General features: G+C 39.7%; 1 protein-coding gene across 3 annotated transcripts in view; it reads left to right on the forward strand.

Annotated features, from left to right (window-relative positions):
* The window catches only part of LOC127570729 (adenylate cyclase type 2-like), a 390,852-nt gene that overhangs the window by 56,872 nt on the left and 319,011 nt on the right, over nt 1-14,969 (forward strand). The window lies entirely within an intron of this gene.

The raw sequence follows: 14,969 nt of genomic DNA on the forward strand, positions 1-14,969 counted from the left end.
CATTCTTTCAGACTCACTCAATGTACTAATTTTAATAACAATTAATTTTGATTAATCAATGCATTTTATATAAATTCATGAGCCTATTTTTCTTCTGAATATGTTGTTGAAGTTAATTGCTTTGCAAAAGAAGGTTCTATGTGGATGCATAAAGTTTTAAGTCATGTCTTCTTTGATTTTGTTTTTATAACATGGAAGACATCAACTGCAATGATTTCTAGTCACCAAACTGAACTTTACCCAAAAGATTCCCCTGTTAGTACAAAGGCAATTTACAGTATATTGTAGATAACTGAAAATTTTAAATAAAAGCAAGACAGAAATGCTGGAAATTCTCAGCCAGCCAAGTATCATCAATGGAGGGAGAAAACTGGTAAAGAATAAATTGGATGGGACATTATGTTGCAGTTGTACAAGTCGCTGGTGAGGCTGCACTTGGAGTACTGTGTACAGTTTTGGTCGCCCTGTTACAGGAAAGATGTGGTTAAACTAGAAAGAGTGCAGAAAATATTGACGAGACTGTTGCCAGGACTAGAGGGCCTGAGTTATAGGGAGAGGTTGGCCAAGCTAGGTGTTTATTCCCCGGAACGTAGGAGAATGAGGGGCGACCTTATAGAAGTGTTTAAAATTATGAGAGGCATAGACAAGGTGGATGTTAACAACCTTTTCCCCAGGGTAGGGGAGTCCAAAACTAGGGGGCATAGGTTTAGGGTGAGAGGGGAAATATTTAAAAGGGACCCGAGGGGCAACTTTTTCACGCAGAGGGTGGTGAGTATATGGAACGAGCTGCCAGAGGAAGTGGTTGAGGCAGGTACAATAGTGTCATTTAGGAAGCTCTTGGATAGGTACATGGAGGGGCGGGGCTCAGAGGGATATGGGTCAAACACAGGAAATTGGGACTAGCTTGGTGGGCACCGTGGTTGGCATGGACTGGTTGGGCTGAAAGACCTGTATCTGTGCTGTATTGCTCTTTACTCTATAAATACAATAGATGCCACCTGACGTGCTGAATAATTCCAACAATGATCCTATGTAATTTGCTTAATAATAAAAAAAATTTGAATATAGATTTCATTTGGGAAGGCTTCATTTATTTCCTATCCTTAATGTTCCTGAGAAGGTGTTAAATGGCCTTTATTTGACCCACTGTGGTCTTGGTGGGAGTGATAGTAATTCTTGATTTCATTAAAACTATATAACTACAATATACTCTCAGGTATCGGGCATCCATGGGGAATGGGGGTTGTTGATTGCATGAATATGCCAGTTGAATGAGAATTGCTCAAAAAATCTTACTGTACATCACACACTAGTATTCTTTAAATAAATTGCCAAATCAAATGTTATCTCCTTACCCTTGTACATAACAGTGTTTTACACTGCAAATCTGTATTTTAAGGCTAAATAGTATTAATGTAAAATACAACAAAAATAAGTCATATGAATAACTGTATTCAGTATCACATGAAATGCCAAATCTTTGAAGAGGATGTTGCTGCTAATCAGTGTACAATTGCAGTGCCCTTGTATAAATATAAATAAGCTAAGAATGCCTTATCAGAACTATTTTGAATAACACTTGAAATAATGAAATTGATTGATAGTTTTAGAAAGTTTTATCAGTTGCATTAGAATTCCAAATGCATAAATACCAGATAAATGAGAGATTACTGTATATTGCTCTTTCTGGGATGTGTTGCAGCATGATCCATCCAGAGTCTGTAAATTCACCAGTGAGTGAAACAACTGCAGGGACTGGAAATTTAAAATAAAAACAGATTAATGCTGGAAACACTCTGTAGGTCAGGCTGCATCTGTGGAAGGATTCACAGAGTTAATGTTTCAGGTTGAAGAATCTTTGTTGGAAGTGGGAAAGAGAGAGGGAAAAAAGTTTTAAGTTGCAGAACGGGTGGGGGAGTGATGGATAGGACAAGGAAAGTATCTCTGGTAGGGTGAGTTTGAATACTTTACATGATGTTTCCAGTATTTTCTTTTTCTACCAATTTTGCTGTCCGTTACTTTTTTTTCTGATGAACATGCTATGGAAGATGAAGGACTCCAATAATTTCTAAAAGGGCAATTGATCAGTGTCAACGACAAGCTCATGACCACATAATTACGCATTGATCCTGATGATGTAATTTTTTTTACTAATTTGAATTTAGGTAAACACATTTATAGGGCCAGATCTTGCTGGTTTCCCCACTGAGAAATGCAGCCTCTGGTTCCCCAATGCTTGCTAAACCTAAAAAATAAAATTGGAAAAATAATACAATGGATGTCACCAAGTTGGTGGAATAGGCAAACTGGTGGCAGATGAAATTTAATGTTACGGTTCTCTGAAATTAAAATTTATTTCTTAAGGTTTGAAAAGAAAGTTATAACTTCTAAAAACACTCAAGTGACAAGTTATTTTTAAAAAGGAAATTACATTCCTCTATTTCTAAATCTGAAGCTCTGCAATCCTCTTTGAAATGAATGGTGTCCCAGATCCCGAACCTAGTCTGAGAGGCTGCAGAATCTGAGACGCTGCTTCCCCAGCATAATGCTGAGGAAATTCTAGCAAGGCTGGGCTCCATCACTGGACTCCAGCAACTGAGCAAACTTTTGGGGTTCGAACTTCTGCTTTTGACAGCTTATGTGTGGTATCCGGGACTTCAGTCTGAGCAGCTGTGTGTTAGCAGTTCTGATTGAAACTGCTGGTATTACCTAGTGAGACTCAGACCATTATTTCTGTTCAAATCAACTTGTATTAAACCACAATGTCATATTAAAATAGATTATGAGTCATAGAGGAAAATTATATGAGATGACTATGTGTGCATTTGAAAAATACTATTTATTCCCTTAAAGTAGACCAAGTTTTCATTTTATATTGGGATGCTAATTAATTGCAAGGAACATGCATTAGTGAATTATTTTTTTAATGAGTTATTCTACAGCACGGCAAAAATAAAGTTGGCTTAAAAAATTTATAAAACAAATGGTATGCATGCACCCCCATATTTGAGCTATTAACCAAACTGTTGCTGATCATTTTTGTTACAGCATTTTAGATCTGGCAGAAATATAGTTGGATGGAGCAGCTTGTCAATAAGTGTCTTCCCTTTCCTAGCCTATTTCTCTTTTTTCCACCATTTTTTCCTCTCCTTTGACCCACCCCCTGGTGGATCCCCTCCTCCCCCGCACCTGCCTATCACTCTCTTACCTGCATCTACCTATCACCATTTTGTGCCCACCCCGCCTACCCTCTTATGTCCACCTCTCACTGCTCTGCTTTCCCCTCCTATATATTGGGCTTCCCCTTTCCCTATCTTCAGTCCTGAAGAAGGGTCCTGACCCAAAGCATTGACTGCCTGCTTTTCTCCACGGATGCTGCCTGGCCTGCTGAGTTTCTCCAGCATCATCATGTTTTTCATCTAGATTCCAGCGTCTGCAGTCCTTTGTTTCCCTGTCAATAAGTGCTATAAATTCTGACCTGGCACAGGATAGTGCAAGGCTCTGTTGGATGCCTGGCAGGTTTGACATTGGTTTGCAAAGCATCAGAGCCATGACTCCTTGAAACCAGGAAGTATTCTGCTGAGTACTGCACTTCACCATGCCCCTCATTTTTCTCCTGGATAGATTTTGAGGTGGAGCTGGGCCTTTGGCTGAGCAAACAATCATAGCAGCTGTGGTGGCAAGGAGCTAAGCGCCTCCTACCACATTGACAACTTGTTCCACAAAATGACAAGGACTTCGGGTCATGGCTGGGGCTCTAGCACTCTTATTGCTTATTAAGTGTCAATGCCATAGTAACACTGGGGCCTCTAACAAACTGTTTTGCTGACTCTTTTTGCAGTGCCAGTTCACTCTCATGGCAGTCACTCTCCATCCCTCTCTTGCCACTCCACCTGCATCTCCTCCCCTCTTTAAGGTTACACTGTGGAGTCTGGAGTTTTCAATGTTAAAGTGTCACTGATGCCTCCAAGTTTTTGTCACAAAGCTACAAGAAAGCTTTTGGCAATGTGTCTCTGCCTGGTTCAATGGTCAAATCATAGTCTTTGTTATCCCCAGCAGTTTTGGCCCTCACCATTTGGCCAAGGTATCAGTCACCTTGCAGTGTCTCATCCCTCCAAAATTGTTCCTGCTTCAGTACGTTATTGAGCTATTTGATTTGTTTGCCCATGGTACGGCATAGGAAATTAGCGATGCACAAAAAACTGGAAGTGGAGCAATGTGGGAATTATAGGACTGGAGGAGAACAAAGATGTATTGAGGGACAGGCCTCTGGAAGGGTTGGAACACTAGGATGAGATTTTTGAATTAGAGCATTAAAGGTCATGGAAGCAAAATGTTTTCCTTTGTACCATGCAAAATATTAGTGTTCTATAATTGCTAAGTGGTATGATTAATATTGTGATTGAACTCATAACTTTTAACTCTAGCAATTAATTGTGATTTACTTTAAATTATTCAACAGCCCCAATTTTGACACAAGAGGCTGCAGATGCTGGAGTCTGGAGCAACACACAATCTGCTGGAGGAACTCAGCAGGTCAAGCAGCATCTGTGGGAGGAAAGGAATTGTCGATGTTTCGGGTTGAAACCCTGCATCGAGCTGTTAACAATTCCCTTCCTCTCACAGATGCTGCTCGACACACTGAGTTCCTCCTGCAGATTTTTCTTGCAATATGATGAGTTACACTTTGCGCTAGATTCTTTATTCCAACTGTTTAAAATTTACTTTGATTTTGACAAAGAGAGACTTCTGAGCTGAACTGTTATTTGGCTTAAATCTGCTTCTGATAGAGTTTATTTTGTGTTGTTCATATAATGGAGGAATTGCTATCAAGCCAGGGTCTGCAGACAGTCTGAATTGGCTCTGTTGAAAGCTTAATTGGTAAATAAAGCAGAAAATTTCAGAGGTTGTGATTTTTTTGAAATCTATACCCTGGAAGGTTGATGGGCCAGATCCCTGTGGCTGGTTAAAGGGGAAGTAAATAATCTTTTGAAAGATCAAGGAATTGAGGCTATGGGGAGCTATGAGGAGATGAAACCTGGGGCAAAACAGCCGCGATTGTTTTGAATGGCAAGGCAAGCTTTAAAGGCCAATTTTCTTGTATTTCTTATGTATATTTTGTGAAGGAAATGCTCAGAAGTCCAGGCAACATCTTTGGGGTGAAACAGAGTTAATGTTTGTTAGAGTTAATGATCTTACATCAAGACTACTGATCAAAAATGTTCTTGATCCAGTTGAACCCATTTGATAAGCACTACATCGTTATTAAGTTTTACTAAGTTTTCTTCTGAGTCCTACAGCTGATAAAGAAACACTTTGAATAACCAAATAAATATGCTGCTTTATTCAGTGCTCAAGGACACTATTTCTCAACCTTTTTGATGTTGGGGACTGCCTACTACTTTGTAAAACTAACACGTACATGTCTTACCGTCCCATTTTTGTCAATTTTTAACTGCTAGATGTACAAACATAAGCTTGAAATTAAATGAAAGTGCACAGCTGAGTAATCTGAAACTCATCCTGTTTCGTACAGATAACAAAAAAAGTTTTATTTCTGTTAAAGTTTAACATTTTTGAAGAAAGCTTTTGATATGAAGTGAGCATGATCATCTCATTTTAAAATGTAAGCCCCAGATATCTGGTAGAGTTGAGGGAAGAGTGCTTTTCTTTTTACACATATTCCATTCCCAAAGTAAACTGCAAATTCCAGTATAAAATTTTTACAAAAACATATATAAAGGGATAAAAACAAAATCAAGCCTTCTCACTATTATTTTGTATTTGCACAGACAGACAATAAACGATTCAGTCATCATTTCAAAATGAGATTTCTGCACCTGCCATGTCGACACAAGCTTTTCATACTGGGAACAAATGTTAGACAAGGTTCTTGGAGCATCTTTCCATTGTTCAGTCTGTTTCTGCTCTTGGCTTTAGTTGCAGCCATTTCTGAAAATCCACTTTCACAAAGATGACAGTGAGGGTTTGACTGCATGTTCTATTTTAACTTTAATCCAGAAAGCTGATAAAGTCAGTTCTTGAAATTTTAACTTCAGGCTTTGTTACTTGACATTTCCAACACCAGTCTCTAATATTAGCCACAGCAGTGTCTTTCAGTCTCAAGATGAGATTGTGTCACAAATCCGTTGCTTTCCTTTTTGTGGATTAGAGTCAGAGAGGAAAAACTCTTTGAATTTTTGGGAAGTTGATTTTAGATGGGGTGATATACTCACCCTTTGGAAGTGAGATTGACATCTTTGCTGTCATCAATAGTAATCGATGCAAAAGATGGAACATAACAGATTAATTGTGCCTGACATATCCAGGCTTCTTTTTGAAAGCTGTGATCTTGTTTCTCACCAAGGTGACTGAAATGATCAAATATAGATCTTACTATGTAAGTTTATGTAGCTATTGTAAATCCCAAATGTTTTATACCAAATGGAATTTCTTTCAGGCCATGATATATGATTCTTTGAACATACCTCATTTGTTATTTTTTCAGTCTGTAGTAATTTTTGTTGAGACTTCCATTGGAAGAAATTTCATTTTCTTTCTAAGTTTTGGTGTTTGGTCTCAAGCTGATGAATAATATTAGAAGGTTTGATAGCATCGTTGCTCAGAATCACACCTCCCATGGAACACCAAGGTTTGAACCAATTCTCTTTCCAGCTTGGAATAAACCTATAATTTATGTATGTAGCATTGCACTTCTGTTGAATGCCAAGCACTTCCTCATCTTTTCCAACTTTTCTTTAATTACATTGTTCATCCCATGCCTCATCTTTCTTACATTTCCATGAACTTTTACTAGTTCCAGAAAACAATGATCCGAGTGTACTTGCTTTGATAAACAGTATGGGAAAATTAAAACGCTTGTTTAACCTGCTGGTTTGTAGTCCAGTCAATTTCAATTGTAAACCCCACACGGACATGACCTTAAAGGAGGACCTGAAGTTGAGCTGCACTGGATTGGAACGTAAACTGACTGAGAGCTGTTTGGGATTTCCTGAAATTCAATTCTGCTCAGAAATCTAGATAGTTTGTGTTATTTTTCTTAAAGTATTTTTTAAAATCCTTTTTTCACATGGACTGATGATGATGCTGCTAGAATTGTCACCAGTCTATGGTTGTTGAGAACTACTGCTGTAGATGACTAAAAATTACCTGAATGAATTCCATCAGTACACATCTGCTGAGTATTGTAATTTGACTATTCAATGTCCTGTACACAGGCAGATTGCTGTTCAGATTCCCTCCTAAGTCCTTTACATGATCTAGGCATCACTGACAAGGCCAGCATTTATTGTTCCACCCTAGATGCTCTTGAGAAGGAGGTGGTGAACCACCTTCTTGTATTGTTGCTGAAGATACTCCCACAGTGCTATTGGCTAGGAGTTTCAGTATTTAGATTTGTTAATAATGAGAGACATAGCAGTGAATTACCAAGTTAGAATAATATGCGACTTAGAAGGAAACTTGGAAGTTGTGGCATTCTAAGTGTTAAGTGTCATGAGTTTAGGAGGTTCTGTTGAATAAACCTTGGCAAGTAACCACAATGCTTTTGTAGATGATGGTGTTCTATTGGTGAATGGAAGGAATATTTAACATGGTGCTTAGGGTGCATGAAGCAGGCTGATTTGTCTTAAATGATGTCATGGTTCTTAAGTGTTGGAGCTGCAATCATCTAGGTGATATTACTTTTTTAATTGAGGTCTGCAAAATAATGTTTGAACTAAAAACATTATGATTTAATTAACTGTTATAAAAATGTAAATCTTCAGGAAATATGTGAAGTATTAATAAATATAGCAGCTCTGCAGAGGCAGCTGCACAGATCTGTGAAGAATTTTGATATACCAATTTGACCAGAGGTAAAAGAAAATTATATCTTAAGTATAGTATAATTCTTAAACTTACAATAAAACAAAGAAGTCAAACTATCTGATTTTTCTTTCATTATGAAATTTTATCATAGAAGTATGTGGTTTTCATTTTTTTTCTCAAGCCTTGAAAATATATTTCTTTATTCATTTTATTTTAAGGATACCATCATCAACTGCTGTGCTGCTATACAGAGGCAATGCAGAACTCTTAAATTTGTAAATACATTGTTACGTGACTTATCATCGATGGCTAAAGAACTTTGTTATGAATTTTTATTTTGTGTCTTGAATGATATACTAAAATATTTCTTGTATGATCATTTGCTGTTCGGTTGATATAGAAAGCAGTGTTTCCAATTCTAGCATTATTTACTATTGACATAACATGACTTTGATCTTAAAAGCAATGATTTATTGTAAATCAACCTGCCAGTTAAATTTAGAGGATGGGGAGACATGACAAAGTAATGATGTAAACCAAATGCAGAAGATAGATGGATGGGAATTGGATGTATTGTATGTGCAATATTAACTAATTTCTGAGCATAGTTTCTATGTCATCACGAAGCCATCTCCATTTTGCTGCTTTTAATTCATTCCATGTCTGAAAATACTTAAGCTGTATATTTTTATATTGGCTTTTGCAGTTCTGCAACTAATCAATGATTCTTAAAGGAAGGGTGAAGACCCAGGCAGTGTCAGGACAGAGACCAAGTCCAAAGTGCCACCAAAAGTGGACAGTTCCTCATATAGAGTGGTGCCAGGACGGAGGGCAGAACTCAGTATAAAGTGGTGCCAAAGTGGACTTGGCCTGCTATTAATTGGTACCAGGGCAGTGAGCCAGTGGTACCTTGCCAGAGATGCAGCCCCTCTGTACCGCACAACCAGTGTGATCTGCTGACCCTGGAAAGAGATAATCATAACCAAAGTGATAACTTTCTGACCTTGTTAGGCATCTGACGTGATTGAAGTGTTTCTGGGAAGCAATGCACTTTAAATTTTGTGAATAGCACATTTCAGGAGACAGTCACCCTGCAGATACAGAGAGTTCAGGAGGAGAGGAGCAGGCAAACTAAGTGGAACAGACAGGCTGCACTGAAATCATGTGGGAATGTGGCACTCACAAACCACTAATGAATGTTGAATGTCACTGGGGGTGATGGCGCACTGGGGAGTGAAGTCAGAGCACTATGTTGCATACAGGGTGCAAGATGTAGAAATAAACTGTTGCATTACACTAATGAGATATCATAAATAAAAAACTGAGGTAAGAAAAGAAGCATACGTAATGGAGAAAGACAGTAGGGGAGAGCTTGACACCAAGAGTAGAAAGAGGAAAGATATCAAAAACAATAAGGAATACAAAGAGGAATTAAAAATTAAATTAATCAAGGAGTGTAAAAATAGTAAACTGTTTACAAATCAAGTTTTTAAGATCATTCTCTCTTCTCTCCTCTTCCATCGGGTAAAAGATACAGGAGCCTGAGGGCACGTATCACCAGACTTAAGGACAGCTTCTACCCCACTGTGATAAAACTATTGAATGGTTCTCTTATACAATGAGGTGGACTCTGACCTCACGATCTACCTTGTTGTAACCTTGCACCTTATTGCACTGCACTTTCTCTGTAGCTGTGACACTTTACTCTGTACTGTTATTGTTTTTACCTGTACTACTTTAATGCACTCTGTACTACCTCAATGCACTCTGTACTACCCCAATGTAACTGCACTGTGTAATGAATTGATCTGTGCGATCGATATGCAAGACAAGTTTTTCACTGTACCTCGGTACAAGTGACAATAATAAACCAACAACAATACCAATACCAAAAAGAAAATTGGACTGGAAATGGAACCACCAGGGGTTAGCTGGGATAAAATTGTGGGCAGTGATGTTAAAATGGCAGGAATCTCAAGTAATCACTTTGTTTCCATATTTAGCAAAAACAAATCAGCTAGACATTATGTTGGTGATGATGCAGCTCTTAAATTAAGGAATAGTAAAAAGACTAATCTAAATAAAAGGTTATACCATTGGCCTGGATGGATTGCATTCTGCACATTTTAGGAAAATCTAGATGGAAGGAGTGCAATTCCTTAGAAAGAAGGTGAAGGAGGACTAAATTAGACTCGAGGAAGGAGATGGAGCACAACCAGGAATTCTACAGACCAGTCTGCTCAACCTCAATGGTAAGAAAATGGTGAAATCTCAATAGACTCGTTAGTGAGGGGGACAGACAGGAGATTCTGTGACCGTGAAAGAGATGTCAGGATGGTGTGTTGCCCCCTGGGTGCCAGGGTCGAGGATGTCTCATAGCGGCTGCAGAACACTCCAGGGGGGTGGGGGGGGGTGGTGGGAGTGGAGAAGGGTGAGCAGCCAGAGGTCATGGTGCACATTGGCACCAATGATGTAGGTAGAAAGAGGGAAGACGTCCTGTGCAGTGAGTATAGGGAGTTAGAAAAGAGGCTGAAAAGCAAGGCCTTGAAGGTAGAAATCACTGGATTACTCCTGATGCCACGTACTAGTCAGGGCAAAAATAGAAAGGTAGAACAGATGAATGTGTGACTGAGGAACTAGTGCAGGGAGCAGAGTTTCAGGTTCTTGGATCATTGGAACCTCTTTGGGGCAGGGGCAACCTGTACAAGAGGGACAGGTTGCACCTTAACTGGAGGGGAACCAATATCCTGGTCAGGAGGTTTGCTAGTGCTACTCGGGAGGATTTAAATTAGTTTGGCAGGGGGATGGGAACCAGAGCACCAGCTCAGAAAGTGGAGGGATTGAGAGGAAGGTAGATGGCGGGGCCAGTAAAAACAGGCAGAAGCAAGGTAATAGACACAATGGGACAGACGGGTTGAAGTGTGTGTATATTAATGGTAGGAATATTATGGGAAAGGGTGATGAACTTAGAGCGTGGATCAGTACATTGAACTATGATGTTGTGGCCATAATAGAGACTTGCTTGAGAGAGGGACAAGGATGGATGCTTAATATTCCAGGGTTTCGATGTTTTAGAAAAGGTAGAAAAGGAGGTAAAAGGGGGGAGGGGGGAGTTGCGCTATTAATCAGGGACAATATCACAGCTGCACCCAGAGGGAGCATAATGGAGGGCTCATCCACTGAGTCTATATGGCTAAAGAACTCAAAACTAAGAAAGCTGCAATCTCTATGATGGGATTATACTACAGACCCCCCAATAGCCACCAGGATATTGAGGAACAGATATGCAGGCAGATTAGGGAAAGGTGTAAAAATAACAGGTTGTTGTAGTGGGTGACTTCAACTTCCCTAATATAGACTGGGATCTCCTTAATGTAAAAGGTTGAGACGGGGCAGAATTTGTTAGGTGCATCTAGGAGGGTTTCTTAAATCAATATGTAGATAGTCCAACAAAATGAGGGACCATACTGGACCTGGTGTTGGGTAATGAGATTGGCCAGGTGATTGACCTTTCAATGGGAGGAGGGAACAGTGACTACCACAATTTAAGTTTTAAGATAGCTTTAGATAAAGATAAATATGGACCTTGTGGGAGAGAATTTAATTGGGGCAGGGCAAATTACAAGAGTGAAAAACACTATGATGCTGGAGGTTCTGAAGAAGGGTCCTGATCTGAAATGTTGACCACCTGCTTTCCTCCACGGATGCTGCCTGGCCTGCTGAGTTCCTCCAGCATCATCGTGTTTTTCTTCTAGATTCCAGCACCTGCAGTCCTTTGTTTCCCAAATTACAAGAGTATTAGGCAGGAACTGGGGAGAGTTTATTGGAAACAGCTGTTTTTGGGCAAATCCACATCTGACATATGGAGGGTGTTTAAAGACCAACTGCAGAGAGTACAGGACATGCATGTTCCAGTAAGAAGGAAGAACAAGGATGGCAAGGTAAGGGAATCTTGGATGACGAGAGAAGTGGTGAAGTTGGTCAAGAAGGAAAAAGAAGTGTGTGTAAGGCTTAGGAAGCTAAAATCAAGCAGAGCCCTTGAGGATTATAAAGACACCAGAAAAGAACTCAATTAGGAGAGCCAAGAGGGGCCATGAAAAGTCCTTGGCAAGTAGGATTAAAGAGAATCCCAAGGCGTTCTATATACACACATCAAGAGCAAGAGAATAACTAGGGAGCAAGTAGGACCACACATAGATAAATGAGGGAAGATGTACTTGGAGGCAGAGGATGTGGGAGAGGTCCTAAATGAGTACTTTGCATCAGTACTTACCAAGGAGAAGGACGTGGAGGAGAGGGAGATCAGTGTGGAGTGTGCTAATATGCAAGGGCATTTTGAGATAAAGAAGGCGGCAGTGTTGGGTCTCTTAAAGAACATTAAGGTGGATGTCCCCAGGGCCTGATGGATATATCCCAGGTTATTGAGAGAGGCAAGAGATGAGATTGCTGGGGCCTTGACCAAGATCTTCGTGTCCTCTTTAGCCCCAGGCAAAGTCCCAGAAGACTGGCGAGTAGCTAATGTTGTTCCATTTTTTCAAGAAGGAAAATAGGGATAATCCTGGAAACTATAGACAGGTGAATCTCACATCAGTGGTAGGGAACTTACTGGAGAGGATTCTCAGAGATAGGATTTAAGAACATTTGGAAAAGCATGGCCTAATTAGGGATAATCAGCATGGCTTTGTGTGGGGCAAATCGTGTCTTACTAACTTGATTGAGTTTTTCGAGGAGGTGACGAAGGTGATTTGTGAAGGTAGAGCTGTGAATGTTGTCTATGTGGATTGTAGTAAGGCATTTGACAAAGTCCCTCATGGGAAGTTCATGCAGAAGATTAAGATGCATGGAGTCCATGGTGAATTGGCTTGCCCATAGAAGACAAAGGGTGGTGATCAATGGGACCTATTCTGGCTGGAGGTCCGTGACTTGTGGTGTTCCACGGGGATCCGTACTGGGACCTCTGCTGTTAGTGATACATACTGTATATATGGATGAAAACATAGATGGGTAGATTAGTAAGTTTGCAGACAATATGAAGATTGGTGGTGTTGTGGATAGCGTAGAAGACTGGCAAAGGATACAGCGGGATATAGCTCAGCTGCAGATATGGGTGAAGAAATGGCAGACGGAGTTTAACCCCGGCCATATGTGAAGTGTTGCACTTTGGGAGATCAAATGTAAAGGGAAGTATACTGTTAATGTCAAGCTCCTTAACATTGTTGATCTGCAGAGGGATTTTAGGGTCCAAGTCCATAGCTCGCTGAAAGTGGCAAAGCAAGTTGATAAGGTGATATAGAAGGCATATGGCATGCTTGCCTTTATTGGTCGAGGAAATGAGTTCAAGAGTCAGGAAGTTATGTTGCAGCTTTATAAAACTCTAGTTAGGCTGCATCTGGAGTATTGCATTCAATTGTGGAGGCTTTGGAGAGGGTGCAGAAGAGGTTTACCAGGAAGTTACCTGGATTAGAGGGCATGTGCTATAAGGAGAGGTTGGACAAACGGAGGTTGTAATAGAGGTTTATAAGATTGAGAGGCACAGATAGAGTAGACAGCCAGTATCTTTTTCCCAGGGTTGAAATGTCTAATACCAGAGGGCATGCATTTAAGGTGAAAGGGGGCAAGTTCAAAAGAGATATGCGGGGCAAGTATTTTACACAGAGTGCGGTGGATGCCTGAAATACGCTGCCGGGGTGGTGGTGGAGGCAAGTATGATAGAGACATTCAAGAGGCTCTTAGATAAGCACATAAATATGTAGAAAATGGAGGGATATGGACATTGTGTAGCCATAAGGGATTAGTTTAGTTGGACATATGATTACTAATTTAATTAGTTTGGCACAACATTGTGGGCCAAAGGGCTTGTACTGTTCTATGTTCTATAAAAATACATGGGACCAGATTTTATGGGGAATTGCCATCAAGTTTGCAAGTACAGAAGTCCTAAACTTGTTGGCTGTTCTTTGCCAACGATTTCCTGACTGTGCCCCAAGCTGGACTTGAATAGTGAATTTGCAGCAATGCCCCAGCACATAAACTGAGGAATCTGCCTGCTGAACAGTGTCAATTTAATTTGGTGCAGGAATAGTGACCCCATTCATTAAATAGAGATGAATTTGTATCTATTTTGAGCAAATTTGCATCTATTTTGAATTCTGTTTTATCAAATGTTTTTAGTTGTTGAACAGGATTCTTGTGTTTTAGCTTTTATTTTAGTTTTCAAATTTTTTATTTTTTTTATTGTTTCTTTGAGTTCCAGTGGCTTTTGGATGTATTTGAATATTTCTGAAAAACAGAAACATTCCTTCTTTGTGACAGGCTTTGGCAGAAATGCATCAGCAAATTAGACCTTTGTGTAAAAAAAGAGAAAGCTAAGGGTATCCTAATAAATAACTTTAAATTTATAAAAGCAGAGAGAGCTTTTTTGCTTCTGGGGAAAGCAAACCTAGAAGCCATCAAGAAGTCAAAAAGGGGGAGTTATTAGAAAAAACTTCCAAACCTATAGAAAATGTTGAACATGCTTTTGCAGAAAATGCTTAATATTAGTAGTATAGAAGTGGCCAGGGGGAGACATGATATGCATCTGAGGGAGAGGGTAAATTGGTTTATTATTATTGTCACGTGTACTGAGGTACAGTGAAAAGCTTTGTTTTGCATGCCATCCATATTTCATCAGATCATTTCATCATATCAGCGTTATTGTTTCCCCTTGTACTACCTCAATGCAGAATGCAGAATAAAGTGTTACAGTTACAGAAACAGTGCAGTGCAGGAAGATGACAAGGTGCAAGGCCATAACGAAGTAGATTGTGAGGTCAAGAGTCCATTTTATCGTACTCGGGGACCATTCAATAGCCTTACAACAGCGGGATGGAAACTGTCTTTGAGCCTGGTGGTATGTGCTTTCAGGATTTTGTATCTTTTGCCCGATGGGAGGGGGGAGAAGGGAGAATGTCCGGAGTGGGTTGAAATACCCCGAAAAATCAAGGATTATTCTGATAGAGGTTGATAAGAAAAAATGGGAGCAGGTTATAGTGGAACATAAACACCAGGTTGGACCGAAAGGCCTGTCTTTCTTGTGTATTCTTTGTAATTTTATAAAATATGCCATGGTCAACTCAGAAAATCATTTGAAATTAACAATT

The sequence above is a fragment of the Pristis pectinata genome, chromosome 5 (assembly GCF_009764475.1).
Source record: "Pristis pectinata isolate sPriPec2 chromosome 5, sPriPec2.1.pri, whole genome shotgun sequence".
Lineage (NCBI taxonomy): Eukaryota > Metazoa > Chordata > Chondrichthyes > Rhinopristiformes > Pristidae > Pristis > Pristis pectinata.